This window comes from Lepisosteus platostomus, chromosome 7, assembly GCF_059453375.1.
Source record: "Lepisosteus platostomus isolate fLepPlt1 chromosome 7, fLepPlt1.hap1, whole genome shotgun sequence".
Lineage (NCBI taxonomy): Eukaryota > Metazoa > Chordata > Actinopteri > Semionotiformes > Lepisosteidae > Lepisosteus > Lepisosteus platostomus.
In genome coordinates this window covers 32,437,688-32,454,247 of record NC_142617.1, presented here as the reverse complement: position 1 = coordinate 32,454,247, position 16,560 = coordinate 32,437,688, and the positions used below count along the sequence as shown (strand labels likewise).

The following is a 16,560-nucleotide window of genomic DNA, read 5'->3' as shown; positions in this document are numbered from 1 at the left end:
TTGGCAATGCATGCGTACTCGACATTGCAGTAAATGATTTTTTAATTCAGCAGAGAAAGATTTGGCTGTGCACTGAGTTATGTAACCCGAGAAAACGTCACGAATGCTTTGCCGATACTGTAAAAGCCAATAATGCACGACGAATTTGAATTTTAAACGTGAATTAGAGAGGAAGTAGATAAAGAGCAGGGTAAGTGGGGAGAAAAGAAGATAACAGACTCGGTTCCATGATTTAAACTTAGATCAATACCAAGTGGAGGCAATTCATGGCACTAGACGGCGCCTTCAACCTTCAGAAGAAAATAAAATTCGTTAAGTATTGGGGGGATAAAAAACTCTGTTCTGCATCTACATGTCTGCTATAAGTGTTTTCTCTCCTATGTCTGTGACTCGTGTCTCTGTCCCAGAGGCAATATGATCCTGTTCCAAACAGTGGGAGGGACAGAGTAACCGAGGAATCTCCGCAATGATCATTTGTTCTGTTACTTTTTCTGTTAGGTTCGCTGCGGACTACCGTTTACCAGGCATCAGGTCAATATTAAATCCCTTTGAAAGGGATTAGATGGATACAATGTCTTTAAAAATACAAGAAGACAGGGAAAGGATTAATGACATCCTTTCCTTGCGTGACATGTTTCAGAAAATGTATCCTCGCATTTCAAATGCTCGGACTAAAATGCTGACAAACTGAAAAGTTTCCAATTAAGGGATTGCCAAATAATGCGTTAATTTAAGATTTATGGCAGAGTAAAAAAAAAACAAAATTCCGCAGTTTTGAGTGATTCCGAGTACTATGATAGATCCTATCAATTTATTTCACGGTCGAAATTTAGGGGAGCTACTGTATTACTCGCATTTTCTTCCTCAATACAGTCCGAAATATAAGACCCTACTAGCAATAGTACCGATTGATTGTTGAACATCTGAAATTTCGAGTAGGCTACCGTTAAAATGCATTTACTCGGGAAGCCTGGCGTTCAAACACTAATTACAATATAATAGCTTCAGGAACAAATCTAAGGTTAGACAAGAATCACAGAACGTCTACCGGTCTTCGTCGACGACGCGAAAAGTTTAGTGAAGCCAGTAAAAAATCACTGACTTGCTTTTTGTACTCGTTAATTAATTCAGTGTATCGTTAGCAGGCAACCATCGAATAGATTCAATATCAATTCGATTTAGCGAGATACAGATGTTGGGAACACAATATAATTAAGTGTAGATGGGAACACCATACCGAACCACCTGATTATTTGGATGAATTTCAGACCGTTTACAGTGAAATTGGAAGAATCAGTGATGGGATAGAGATTATTTCCGAGATTTTAGTGGACTACACGTGGACTGCATTTACGTTCATTATTATGTTTTGCTTGCTGGTTTTGAGGTTTTGGTTTTGATCCACGCAATCCCCTGATCGCGTAGAGGGTTAACTGCTTGACTCTGATGAAACCTTATTGATTTATGTGGATGATAAATATTGCATTATGTGCAGTATGCAGTGAACGGCTGCTGATAACAGCAGACCCCTCTGCACATCTGTGTCCGGTTTGAGCGATAAAGGTTCAGGGAGGAGAAGCGTCTTTTCTCGGTCACTCAAACGCCACCCCACCCACCGCTTCTCTCTCTGCTACAAGCAGCCTGAGCCTCCGCCGGCTTGATAAATGCGAATATCTCGGAGTACAAATGATAAGTAAATCAAACGGCTGCTAGCATTTGCTGACATTTAATGCACCAACATTTGTTTCACTGTTGTAAAGGGGGGCGCTTTTCAGAGCAGAAAACAAATCTTCTTCTCGCCCTGCGTTATTTATTCGTTTTTTTTTCTAAAAACATCAGTGTCTTGCTTTTTTGCGCTAACGTGCGCGGACTCTTAATGTCTGCTGCCCCACCTCATGTATCAGCTGTTTGCCCGCTTCTTGATCTCGGTATCCTAAGCTAAATGCTTTAACCGAGTTACTCTTTTTTTGTTCCCACCTCATTACACTCTTTCGCAGTTGCACGAATATTTAATCCCTTTTGGTAGGATACACGTTGCTCGATTATAGCGGTCAGAGATTGACCCACGACACGACACCGATTCATGTATGGAACGAAGCAGGTAGCACTGAGAGAGAAAAGGCGATTAAACTGAAGTCACAAACGCAGCACAGGAGAAAAATACTGTTAAAGCGCGTAAAGCACATGTGTAAAGCAGAGACCGAAAGGGAGATATATATATATATGGTTACACCGAGTATTAATTAATCCCGATGACAGCATTCTGCTGCTTAACACGGGAGACGCAGGAATGTTGGTTTGCAGTTTTTCTGACCCCCAGTGTATTTAATCAGGCGACCCTCGTTAGGTGGAGGCCCGGTGCGATGCACTAGGTGGCTAATGACATGGTATTAATTACCCCAAATATTTTTTTTTTCGTATTGAGGCGGACCTGTCTGTATTGCAGCTCATTTCTTAACAGTCACAGCCACAGTACCTCGTTCTCTTCCGTGGACAGTTTCCAGGGCAGTTGGAGCTGGGATCACCCAGCAGTGAGCAGTATTACACAGCCCAGGCGGCAGCTGCATAATTTCAGCGATGTAATAACCATCCAGTGTAGTGGCAGCGGCAGTAGCAGCAACAGCAGCCGTGCAGCATTAATTCTTTTACCGAGGAGTCCATTGAAAAACACCGCTCAACGCACGGATTCACAGATGGGTAGAAGTGGACGCCTGTGAACTTGACGCTTTTATTATAAATATTGTATATAACACCTGCTCGTGATGTTGTACGGGTTAATACAGGCTTTATAGTTTCATTCCCTTAAATCATCTCGGTTCGGACATAGCGGCTGGTGTCTTTTGGAGAGCATTTATGTTTCCCGTCACCCAGTTAAAAGCGCATAAAAAATGTACTGACTCCAGCGGCAGAGCCTTGCAGTTTATTAAAAAAACGTGATTCATTTCGACATCAACCACCCCTGGCTTTGAAAACGATTAAGTTATTCCTCGATTGGGAAGAGCTCAGCACCATTCCGTTCTAGTAAAGATTGAGAAAAGGCACATTTTGGATTCTCCTGTTGTGAGAAAAAGGCGGTTTACTCTGCTTAAAACACAGAATGGACACCTGTGGGACTGACTACCTTCTTTTGTTGATTGCGAAAGTCGAATGGGATCATTAAAAGCATAACTCGCTACCGTTTTACGCATTCCGACTTCTTGATAACTTTGAAAAGGAAACGGCAATTTCCGAGAAAGTCAAAAGGGGCGTCTTCAGTTGTAAACCTGTGTGGTAGCAAATGTTTTGGAAGCACGGGATGACTAGAGAGAGGAAAACTTAATATGTGAATTTCCCTTTGATTTTATTTTCCTGCGATTCCGACGGTTTGTATTGTAAAGATAGCTAGGGTAGTAAAAATCCAAGAATAACCGTATCAGCATCTAGCAGACGTCTGTTTATGCGGTTGGGTTTATTATAGTTATTCGCTCATTCGCTTCGGGTGCATTTAATTTCAAATCTGCTCGGCTAGATCTACGATCCGCTGCATTGACTTCTTAGTTCAGCCCCATTCCGGCGGGGGAGTGCGCTATGCTAATATCAGTCATTTCTCATTGCCACTAAATCTCTGTATTACAAGATTAAGTACAGCGGCTTCACACAGGATTTCATCTGGTTAGTCGTAAAGGGCTAATTTTTAATATTACACGCGAGTGGCTCTGTAGAACCACAGCTGAGTATAAAAAAGCCAAAAGGAGCCAGGAATCAGGACCTGCCTGTTAGCGCTTTTTTTTCAAGCACCACTTTTCGATGGACAGCGTTAAAACAAACTGGCGGCGTGTACGGCACTGCTCGAGTTTCTTTCGGATCTGTGCACGGTGGATTGAGTAAACTGCAATAGAAGAAGACAGCGTGCTGGGAGATGGTATAATTATTTACATCACTCCAACGAGCGAAACAAGCATCTGTGTTTTGCACCCCCGACAGCAATGTGTGTGTATACTGTAGGTTAAACAATCCTCCGCAGGGCCAGCGATAGAGTCAGAAACGAGCGTGCTTTTTGCATCTCGAATCTTTGAAATCAAAGCGAAGAAGAGGTACAAGATGCTCTGGATTCAACGTAGGGCTGCGAATTCTTGAACGCGGAGCCTCATCGTTTTGTTTGGATTGTGAAATCTGACCCCCCACACACCGGAATTCTGTCCAAGGTAAGGCGTTTCTTCCACAAACCGGCACTTTCTTGACTTGCAAGGAAATCCGACAAGGTACGCTCTGACATCGCAGAGCGTACTTTCAAGATCCGAAATTAGTTGACAACAGAGGGAGTGTGTGTCGGCAATCGAGAGACTATGTATTTTCCTTGGCTGGGTTTTTATCTCGCAATTTATAAAGATACAGCGCAAATATCGTATGTGAAAAGCATGTACCATATTATACGTTTAATTGCATACGTTTTCCTACTTTATATAGACTGCTTTTGTCTTTTAGGGAAACAGTGTCTAATGTAACATGACATGATTTAGACCATAATCTTTATAATCATTATTTACAATATGGGAGTCCATTGGATAATATCAAGACTATTGCAAAAATTACATTCTATAATGTAAAGTGCTGCTACATTGCAATGATTAGTCGTGAATATAGTCTCGGTGAAAGTTTAGTTTTGCACACAAATTCGAAAGTTTTCAGTGCTACAAATTAGTTTTATGACCAGTTACTGCGATTACTCTAACATACCCAAAAGCGTCGGTATCGCGTCTCAATTGTTTTTAGAAATATTATAATGCTAAATATGCCCAGAGACATGAAGGGCGAAAGGAGTTTTAACTGATTAGTTTCAATCTCTGGTAGTCAAGCGATAAGAAATAGAAGCTGTCCAGTAAAGATAAAAGATGTGCGCCTGTTTTACTTCTCATAAAATGTATTTTTTCTGCCTTTCACCCGATTTGGGCATAGTCGGTCTTTGATGAAGCAATTTGCATAATTTTTTCAATACAACACCTGCTGAGGAGCCAATGAAATTCATGTGTACCCCCTCTTCTCTCCCTTGGTCTTTTAAGTACGAAAGCTGTTAATCCGAGTCTCAGTTGACGTGTTCACGCCCCCTGCAACATAGTCAACATCAGGGAACAAAGAGAAATTCTCAGGATTTGTTTCCAAGTCGTGCCTTTTTTTTCCGCTACCGGAGGTATGTGCAGAAGTATTCCCTCTAGACATTCTGAAGCGCATAGGCTGCCTCAGTGACGGAGATCGCCGCAGATCCTTGAACAAGGAGCCCAGCGTTCGGCTTTGCTCTCTCCACTTTCCGCCTCTGCCTCTTACCCGCTTTGCCCGTTCTCTCCCGCTTTCGTCCACGTCTGTTGGATTCACCAGTGAACTTGAACTCCGAAAACAAGAAAATGTAAATAGATGATAATAAGTAGAATTAAATATTTCAGTGACGTTTTGCAATCAAGATAAAGCTACACAAATCTGTAGTGTATTATTACTATTGCTATAATTTCTGCTGCTGCGTTTTGAGTACTAGTGCTGTGAAGTATTTTATTCTTAATTGGATGCCAGTTTTGACCATTGTAAATTCTAACTGTAGAACATTAGCCTGTATGCACTGTATGTCCCTAACCCTGTATTTGAAGGGAGATATTCTGCTTATTATCCTTTATGGAGTGAATGAGACAACAAATACTGCCTATGGGAGTCCTGCTGGGTTGGGACGGGACACTGCTTCTTTAGGAGGTAATCCAGATGCAGCTATGCCACATGATGTACTGTAAGAGGTGATGCATAACTAAACACGTTACCCAGCCCTTACTCAGCTACTGATGCATTTAACATGTTGCCTTGAAACTGTACCAGAAGCCCAGTCCATGGTATTCACAATGCATGCCTCTCTGTAGTGTGGTAATGAAAGGAGTTCCAGTCCTCGCACATTACTGAAGAGGAAATAGATGAAGTAAAACACTGTACTGAAATCTCAGCCAAAGTCAGTATCGTCATTTGCCTGCAAACAGACCTTTAGAACAGGTTAATCTATATTAATACTAGTTCTGATGTAGATACTTTCATTGAACAAACAGTGCACATTACAGTACCTTAGGCTGTATGTCCTAGATTTTGCACTCTATCTCTTAAACTGCACTCTCATGCAGAATGTCTGGAAAACACCGTTTTGAAAATATGATTTACTTGACAGTAGCATACACACACCCACCTGCTTTTCTACAGGGATTGGGAAATATCTGCTTCATAATAACTGAGGCCAATAGGCATTCTACTCTTTGTTGAACATTACTCTTACTGTTATGTTTTAGCATAGAATACTAGTACCTAAAAGTCAGTTAACACACGGTTTCTCTCTGCACTGATCTCCATATTCTTGATGTGAACAAGATCTGTCTAAATTGGATTGAATTGATCACTCCGGTGCCAATAAGTCACTAGTGTAATACAGCCTATGGTAAATCGGTGAAGGTGTGTGTGCTGGGTGTGTGTGTGTGCACTATACAGTATGCTTTATGGCTTTAAATTGTTAAGCAAGAAAACAGCAACAGACATATTGGGGGTATGTGATGCTAACTTCTCTTACATTTGAAAATTTGAGATTCCTTTTTAATCCCTGTAAGCGAGGGAAAGATGCTGAGCTTGCTTCTTCTGCATGGGTTATGAAAGATACTGGCTGGATGAGACACATAGACTGAGGGCATTGCAATATCGTGCTAGGGACTCCCCAGCTGCTCTACAGTATAACTGGAAAATACGCATATTAATATTTGACCACCTGAAACCAAAGTACAGGGTCACAGTACATTATTCTTGGTGGTGTTTCAAAAATTTTTTAGTGGGCTACACACCAAATAAAAAAAATAATATTTGGAGATTGGAGCATATATATGAATGCCCCCCCACTGTGTTAAACAGTTAAGGAATTAACTCTTTCCTATACTGTGCATGTAGACTTGATGAATGCAAACTGACAAGTACTAGTAGCTGTCTTATCAATTACTTCTCAGATGTAGGTGCAGATACCTGATGGTATAAATCGTGATTATCTACAATAAGTGTGTTGTGAACATCAACAATTTATTTAAAGCCCCCATTAGCATTTCCTACTATTATTACAACTTCACCATTTATTAACACGGGTTAATATGGGTGTGAGGAAATCAAGCCTGTCATTTTGCAATCTCTAATTCACATTGTGAGAAATTTTAAAAACTACTCTAGGAGAACTATATATGAACAGTATTGTAGTATCTAATCCATCAGATTTAGCAATCCAGTTTAGCTGATTGTCGGGTGCTTCATTCCCCAAGTCCAGAAAGCTAAAAGACTGCGTTTGAACTACAAAACAATGTATCAGGCCTGACTTATTTTATAAAATGGGTAGCATTTCAGTAAAAGCTCACCATGGAATTGGTTCTGTACAAAGACAAACACTGAGTGAATAAGAGTAGAACAATAGAAAATGTCCATGTCTTTTGTACAGCATTTGTCATAAAGTACGTTTTCAGACACGTACTCTCCCTTTTGAAATACAGGAGTAAAGCATTTGTCTCATACAGCTCTGCTTTGCCTCTGCTGGTATTCGATCACAGTGACTTGTGGACTCAGAGTGGACACAGTGTCACGCCGTAGACTGCAGCAACCTCCACAATGGCAAATGAGCAGGTCTCCTGCGCTGTTTCAAGGAGGCGACTTCACTTGTGTAACACACTCGGTGCTACTGAGCCCTGTTACACTAGCTGGTCCTCTGGGAGGGCTGCCAGATTCTACTCTTCACCAGTTGTTTCTGAATTTGACAGGAAGTGATCAGACATTTCCAGTTGATGTTGGGTGTATCAGCAAGCTTGCTCTGTGCTTCCTGTTTTTTTTTGCATTTTTGCAGGTGATGTGTTCCGATTTGTGGAAAGCTGCAAGGTAGGGTATGATGTGTAGCAGTTTTCAGTTTCCAGCTCGTGTCCGAAAATGGAAGAATTTTCCTGACAGATTCAACAAAGCATAAGCAAAGTGAAGCCTTCGCAGGTCAAAGAGTTATGGAGAGCAGTTTTGAGGAATCACTCATAGTGCCCCCAAGCGCTGTGTCTTTTTTTAAAAAAAGAACATCCTTTTGTCTCTGTGCTTTGTTTCGCAAAATGAATAAAAAAGTCTGCATCACCTTGACAATTCAGAAAGGCTGAAGCATGTTAAATGTTTTTTTTTTGCTACCCTGCAACAGAACCTATATCTTGCTATTCTCCTTTTCTGCCTTACTGTATCCTAAAGAGATATTCACGAGGATTAATGGCGACACTGGCTAATTAAGAATTAGATGTGTTTCGGGATGTTTGTAGAGTAATTAGACAGTGAAATTTGGCGTAAACCACTTGGCTGAGGGCCAGCCCCCTGGTCATAGGGTGAGGGTGCACTAGATGAAATGTAATTTCGAAAATAGGAAGGGTTTGCATATTTATGTATTTAGCTTTGAGAAATTATGTTGGGAATGATTATGAATTATAACAACCAGACAAAGGCTTGTTTTATCATTTTCCCTCCCAGATTTCAGTTAAGAGCTTCCATTAAACAACAAGTACTCCCGTTTTGATGTTTACTCTAGTAGTCAAATCTCACAATGCTCCAGTACTCATACTGGTGTTCATTAAACTTTTTAATCGTAAGTATTATGAACACCACTTGTTTTCCACTTGTTGAAATATTAAATATCAAGAAAATATGAACATTAAGCTGTTGTTTAATTCCAGATCAACGAGGGTACATACAAAAGCTAAATATTCATATTTCTTTCTTAATATTTAATACTTAGTTTTGTCCATTAAAGCACTAACAATTTAGTTTTATTATCAGTTACCCATAACATTTTTTTTCTTTTTTATTGCTCCGTTTCTCTGTGACTGAAAACCCAAAAGCCAAGACTCATGTTTGCAGAGGCAAGGGGAGTTGGCACGTGGGTGTTCCAGGATGATTTCTGTAGGAATTGCAATGACTACGTTGTATTTTTCTCTGTGTTTGATATAAAGATGTGTCAAACTGTACTGCCACAGCATGTTATTTAGGTGTCATAAAAAATGAACTGAGCCTTTTGTGCCACTATGATGCAAGACAAAAGAACAAACATAAATGGACTGAAAATCCTGCTTTTATCTCTTTAATTGAAAAAAAATATGTAATTGTGTACAATTAAAAGGAAAAAATCATGTCTAACAATCTTTTATAAATGACGCAAATTAGATTCTAATGGCTGCTGCACTGTCTCACTCATTCAGAGAACAAAGCCGGACCCTTTGTGTTACAAAGTTCTGGTGTGAATCTGGAATAGCTCATCATTTGGCTTTGACAGGGATTCACCAACTGCCTGAGAGCCTCTGACTCTTCCTTAAGCTCATGAAAAAGACTTGGATGTTTCTTGACGTGTTGACAGCATCAACAAAGCATTCAAAGCCTCCACGTGTCTTTTCTGCTACCAGAACAACTTAATTAAAAATCCATCGTAGTTTGATAGGTAATAAATCAAGCTTGTCATTTACCTATCTTTAATTCACATTGATCAGAATCTTTAAAAACTTTATCACAACAACTCAGCTGCCAAAATGAAGAGTTGTAGTAGCTAATCTATCACAGCATCAACAATACATATTACCAGTGCAATCTAATTTACAAGTTCTACAGTGGTCCAGTGCTTTTCCTCTCTAGATGTCTAAAACTAAAAGGCTACTTTTTGTACTAATTTAAATCTGTCTGGATGAACCTTTTATATATAAAAAAAGAAATGGTTAAACTGTTAGAAGTTTGCTATAGAATTGTCTATTCATACAGAAGGACAAAATATTAAGTGAAAAGTGTAGAACAAGGTAAAATGCATTAAACTTCCACACAATAGTGCATGCGTTTTTTAGGAATAACTAAAAAATATTGCAGATGCTGAGGCAGGGTTTGCTGTGTTCAAAATGTGATCAGATGTAGATAAAATTAAAGATCTTAGATTAAATCAAAGACCACTGTCCTGGTTATTCTTCACCACAGTGCCCTTGTCTTTCACTGAATTGATTTGTCTGGAGAAGTTTAAACGTGCTGCGCTGTGGCACTTCTGCATGATCCCGTTCCTTCTCAGTTCCCGTTAATCCTTAATTATTGAAGAGATCTCCGGCAGCAGGGTCAGTAAAGTGAAATGGCTCCTGGCTGCTTCGAAGTTCTGTGGAAGTGCCAAGGTTACACAGCCCTGCACTCGAAGTGCATGAGTCACAGGTAAGCGAAAGACACTCTGCTGAGACCCATATCATGAACTCCTTATTTATTGTAGCTCGTAAACCCGCCAGGACGAATCTCTAGATCATTAGAGACAGAGCAGGAAGTCATCACTGAACAGGAGCGAGAGTGGTGGTGATATAAAAGAAGCTATTTTAGCACAGGTGAATGATACGCTGAATTGTTATTAACCTTTTTTGGGTAATATTTTATTTTAAGGTGATACTTCTAAGTAATTTATGAACATTTTCTTCACATTTACAAGATTGGTTCCTTTGGTTAAAGGTGATTTATATACAGTAGCTTGCAAAAGTATTCAGACCCTTCCTCGGTAGTCCCATTTTGTGAAATTACAAAATGAGCCGTCCACATTGTTTTAAGCTTAATATTTTATTAGAAACCTCAATGCTCAAACTATAGACCATTCAAGGTTAAGATACATTACAATAAATGTCAGTAAGAACTAAAATGAAAAAAATATGTTGGTGTTTTATTCCCATTCTGCTCCAGTGTTACTTTGGCTGTGTGCTTTGGAAACATTGTCCTGCTGAAATCGGTTTCCTCTAGTATTTTCCTGTACTTTGCTCCATCCATTTTCCCTTCTGTCCCCACAAGCTTTTCAGTCCCTGTTGAGCAGAAGCATCTCCACAGAATGATGTTGCCACCACAATGCTTGACTGTAAGGATGGTTGACTGGGAGATCCAGTTTGGTCTCATCCCTGCAGGATCACTCCAGTGCTGTGGCTGACAGGCTTTGAGATGACTTAGTTTTAGTAATGTTGTCTTTCCCACCACCCTTCCAAAACAGACCAGTTTTGTGAAGCATTTTGAATATTGGAACAAGTAATAGTTCCAATATTCCATGCTGAAAACAGAAGAAAGAAAACACAACGTTTAGGCCGTGGAGCCTTCTTCAGGTGTGAGCCGCTCACTCTTCTTCAGCTCACACCTGAAGAAGGCTCCACGGCCGAAACGTTGTGTGTTTCGTTGTTCCTTTGCAGCCGACGCATGCTGACGCGGCTACCCATCTGAACTATTTTGAATATCGAACTGCCTGCACCTTTCCCTTGACATGAGGGTGTTATTTTTACCAGAGCTTGGTAAATACTGTATCTCCAGACATTAGGTTTTTACACTACTCTGCATATGTTGAATTCCATGTTAAATTACAATTCGTTTTGTGCCCATTAGCTATATGAAGCCGAAGATAAATTCCCAGGCCTCGGCACAATGCAGCTGTCTTAGCACAGCAGGGAAGAATTTCTGTAACATCACTGTAAAATGTCAATAGGATATGGATTTAAGCAGATCAGCGACAACAAAACAAACATTAGATTGGTATCCCAGCTTTGAGTGCCGCTGCACAGCAGGAGCAGACACTCTGGCTGGGTATATATACCCAGAGGTCAAGGGTTATTAAACTTTACAAGCACTTTGCTTCTCAGACGGAGTGCTGCACTAATAGAAGTTGTATCTGAGGTCCCCTGGAGGCCATTGAGCTCTCTGAAGTGGGCTGAAGTTATCTTAATTGGTGCTCTCTTTCTCATTTCTCTCTCTTTCCCTCGCCCTCTCTACTCCCTGCAGTCTTCCCTGCTCTAGTTTTTTCTCTTTCTGCCACCATCTCTCCTTTCTTCCCTCCCCCCACCGCGGGGAGCTTTGTGTCTCCTGCATTTTCCTATCTCGTCACACCTTATTCAGGAACAGAAAGTTTCTCTTGTTGGACTGGCATGTTAAATGGTAGCAACTTCAGGCTTGATCAAGATGGATGGAACGGTGGCGCAAGGCTGCACTACCAGCTATCGCTGTGATGGAGCCCTGTGCTCAATTACCTGGCTGCTATCTACATAGAGATTGTATGTTTTTATCTAGGTCCAAAAACATACTGGGAGAGTAATAGGTATCTGGGAAAATTGGCCCTGCTGTGAGTGTGTGCGTCTGTCTTTGTGCCTACTCTATGATGTCCTGAAAATGTCTCCTGCCTTGCACCAGTTGCTTGCAAAGAGCAGCTCCAGCTCCCCCGCAACCCTGTATTGGATAAAGTGGTTAGAAGATGTATAGATGGATGGACCTTTCAAGCTGAACCAAGTGTTTGTGCAAAAATAAGCATTGGCCATAAGGAGGGTCCCATACATACTGTACTAATTCAAAGAAATGTATGCACTGTTTACGAAAGTCTTGGATGTCTCACGGGGACAGTTTTAAAATGTTTTCCTGTTTCTTATTTTTTGCTAGATGCACTTCAGCTATGTGTATGAAGTGTCAGATTTAATGCAGCTTGGTTCCTCAAGATGATAATTTTTATATGATATATATATACCTGTAAAATATACTGTTGGAAAATGTGCAACTTAACAAAACCCTGAAAAACAAACACACAGTGAACCTGTCTCTTGTCTTCTAGTGGTTTGAGGATCGCCAGTTCTTGACTTTTATACTTGTAATTTGTAACTTTGGCTGCAGTGCAAATCTTAGTTTTCATAATGAAATAAAAAGACAAAATATCTCATGCATACCTGAATATTATTTTTCAAGCCGAATCAGAGATTTTTCAGTTGAATATGGATGGTTGCCTTACTTCACTGTCAGGATATACAGTATCTCTTTACTCCTTCGCTGAAACTGTAATAGTCAAAGACTTGGACTTAGAATTGGATCTGTAAGCACCAGCCTGTGAACATAATAACATAAGATAGTATACACTGGGTCAGCCTTACTCATTTGTTTGCTAGTTGCTTATTGATCCAAGGATGAATTAAAGAACCCCCTGGAATCTGCTTCAATTTGCATTGGGCTGAGTAGCTTGCTCCATACCCCTGCAATCCTTTGTGTAAAGACATGCCTCCTATTTTATATCTTGACTTTGGTTTTCTCGTTGTCTTGGGATGTGCAGTAGTTTCAATTTTGGTCTTGAAGTAGTCTTCTGAGTTTACCTTGTCTATGCCTTTCAGAAGTTTAAATACTTGTATCAGGTTCCATGATAAGCCTCCCTTGTTCAAAACGAACAGGTTGTGTGAATAAATACAGACATATTCTGAGAGTCATTTTATGATTAAGAGGAGCCTCGTATAGGAATCCAGTATCTTGTGTGCATATATATGAATTTGAGTGTTCATCATGAATGCTGATTCTTTTTATCCCCAAAATATAAAAAAGCATGCAGGATACTGGGATGAATACGGGGGGGTGTGTCCATGGAGTGCTGGTGGTCGGGGGAGTTGTGGCCGAGGCAAACGATCCAGGGATGAGTCAAACGGGAAATCCAAAATGGTGCAAAAACTCCTAGGCCAGGCGATCCATCCGAGACAGACGATTAAAATCCAGAACCGGGTCGGTACCGGCAGGGGGAATGGGAACGTGAACAAGAACAGAAGCTAAAACCATAACGGACCCAGGCGTATCCAGGTCCCGGGCTCGGACGATGCGGAAACCAATTCAGTGCCCGGATTAGCATCTGCGTCTGGGTGAACTGAAAAGGGCCTAGAACAAGGAACAGGTGCGGAGATGAAACTAACAAGGTAGGGCTGGAGCGCCCTTAAGGTGATTGTGACACCATCTGCTTTTTTCAGGGCTACGTTTATTGTGTTCCAGCAGGGGCAAACTTCACTCTTACTCGAAAGGGATCTATGAATTGCTTTCCCAAGGTGGCAGAAAATAACTTTGAAACATTCAATAATGAATAACTGAAAATATCTAGCTTGTGTTAACACACTGGGGCCAATATTAAAGATCTTTCACCTGCCTTCCAGTTGCAAACCCAGTACTAGATGGTGTCATTCCATTTTATGGTCATGAAATATCAGCCTTGAGTGATACTTTTTTTAGATCAAAACTTTAAATTACATCTGGCTTAACCAATTTTATATTAGTTGTTTTAAATTGAATCTGGAGAAAATTCTAAAATCTAAAGGGCAGACTCCCGATTGTAAACTTTCAGCAGAGTGGTTCACATCATATTAATAGATTTTGTAGTTTAAATTTAGGTCAAGATGTGAGGTTGTGAATGAGGATGTAGGTGTTTGCCCTCCCTACCTGTATGGTTTCCTTGTCCTTAGTTTACATTTGTGTCCAGTTAAATAGGTAGGTTGAGGCTGAAAACACAGCTGTACGAACATTCAATGCCTACTGTTCAAACCACTTAATTAAAAGACTTTGATGGTAAGTGGAGATGACATCTGCTTGCACTAATGGCTCAGTGGTTAATTTCTGGAGTTTTATTGAATAAACAGTACATAGATTAATCTGCATAATTTCAGTGTAGTGCTTTTGGCGTATGGTGGGACACATTTGAAAGTCAAGGGTTTTTATTTACAAAAAGCATGCATGTTCATGCTATTATATGTCATACATTTCAGAAATACACAACTTATTTATCTAATCATAATAAATCTATAACAAATCCATCCAGCCATTTTCTAACTACTTTATCGAATTTATCGAAAGGGTCACTGGGGAGCTGGAGCCTATGACACCTTGGATGGCACGCCAGTGAACCGCAGGGCAAACGTAGACACAAACATGCACACACTCACAACAGGGTGAATTTTCCCCACACGCCAATTAACCTACGACCATGTCTTTGGACTGTGGGAGGAAACTGGAGCACCTGGAAGAATCCCACGTGAACATGGGGAGAACATACAAACTTCACGCACGGAGCAACTCCAGGAATTAAACCCAGGGCCCCTCCCGTATGAGGCAGCAAGGCTAACTGCTAATCATGCTGCCCTATATCTGCAATATACAGACAAAAAGATCTGAACATGTACAAAAATGGATACTTCTTGCAAATTGACTTTACATTGGCTACTATAGCCATGATTGCCAAAATATTAGGACCCCCTCGCCCCCAAAACATCTTCCACACCAAATAATGCATTGGACCTCTGTGAGCATCAGGAAATGCTTGAACTATTGTACAAGATTTAGAAGTATTTACCCAACCCATATTCATCCTGGTGGTCAATCCAGCATTAGTTGAAGTTGCTTAGTGAGTGCTGGTGTGTGGGACTAAAATGCATGTTTTCTACCAGTTTTTAATAAGATTGTGATGTTAGAATTGTTTTGATTAAGGAAGAAGATGGAAGAGGATCTTTTAAAATGACCTTTCTTTTGAAAAAAATGCTCTTGCTCAAAGTAAGACTTTCAGCATGGTTGTCTTTGTGGCTCTGCAAAATGCAGCTCAAGAAATCTTGTATGACATTATTATGTTCCACACATTATGTTACTTATATTGTCTGGGACTTCTATTAAGTGATCAACAGGCTTACAGTAGTGCATTGCTGTAAGACCCCTGTCCCTTAATGGAGGGATGTGAAGATGATTAGTCCAGCTCAGATGGCTTAAACGTTTTAATAATAATAATAATAATAATAATAATAATAATAATAATAATACAGAATTTTATTTTGGTGCTCATGGGAGAGCTTAATGTGTTCTCCATCTCTGACTTCCATCTGCTCTGTCCTCTAAGGACTATTGCCTTCACCCAACATTTCCTCCATTTTTCCTTTCCACTTCAGTTACCGTATAACCAAGTTCCCCTCTGTCCTGTTCAATCTGGACCACACCTCTATATTTCTTGCATTTCCTGAACCACAAGCTTCTCCTTCTACTTCCATGAGAGTTTCTTAACTTCTATCAGTATTAGCACCCCCCCGTGTGATGTTCTGAGCCCAGTGTTGCTCAGTAGCTTTTGAACATCCTGATCACTTCCCCACTAATCTCCTCAATCTCTCCACCAGGCCAGTTTTTAATTATGTGACCTTTGTTCCCCAAAATAAAAAATGTAATTGTGTCAAAAATTGCCAAAATAATATAGCTGCTGACATCAATTCTAAATTTAGAGACAATATTGTGATTATTGAGATGATTTAACACCTTATAAACATGTTTCAAAAGAAAGGATTTGCATCTAAAAGGAATTAGGAGTTAAACCATCTCATGAGCTGCCTGTGATGAGCCAATTATTTCTACAAAATTCAATTTACTCTATTTCTGACAGATTCTAATAAGAATGAAACGAGCCAATAAATATAGAGGAATAGCATAGTTAATACTTTGATGTTAACTTACTTAGGTGGAGAAATAACAGTTCTGGCTGAAGATCACTTATGAGGAATGAACTAGGGAGGCAGCTGCAATGGTGAAGTTGGAGTGAAGGAATGGGGATTATGAAAGATTCATGCAGACTCGTGGGCAGCCAGCAAGTAATTATTCATAGGAGATAGAAATTGCAAGATTAGAATTTGACCTCTTCTGGACCTATAAGACATATTCAAAAATGGAGGAAATATAGACATTGTTATATTCTGTGCTAGAATGGCAAGCAATAATACCTGGAAA

At 40.2% G+C, this 16,560-nt stretch overlaps 1 protein-coding gene across 2 annotated transcripts in view; it reads left to right on the top strand.

The window, feature by feature from the left end:
* The first annotated feature begins 2,411 nt into the window (after window positions 1–2,411).
* Window positions 2,412–16,560, top strand: part of LOC148658537 (metabotropic glutamate receptor 4-like) — a 416,277-nt gene continuing 402,128 nt past the window's right edge. Inside the window, exon 1 of one of the 2 annotated variants that reach the window (XM_088639856.1) lies at window positions 2,412–4,184. The gene's annotated coding sequence lies outside the window, so the exon portion shown is untranslated. The remainder of the gene's footprint in view (window positions 4,185–16,560) is intronic. The other variant, XM_088639855.1, reaches the window with a different exon arrangement.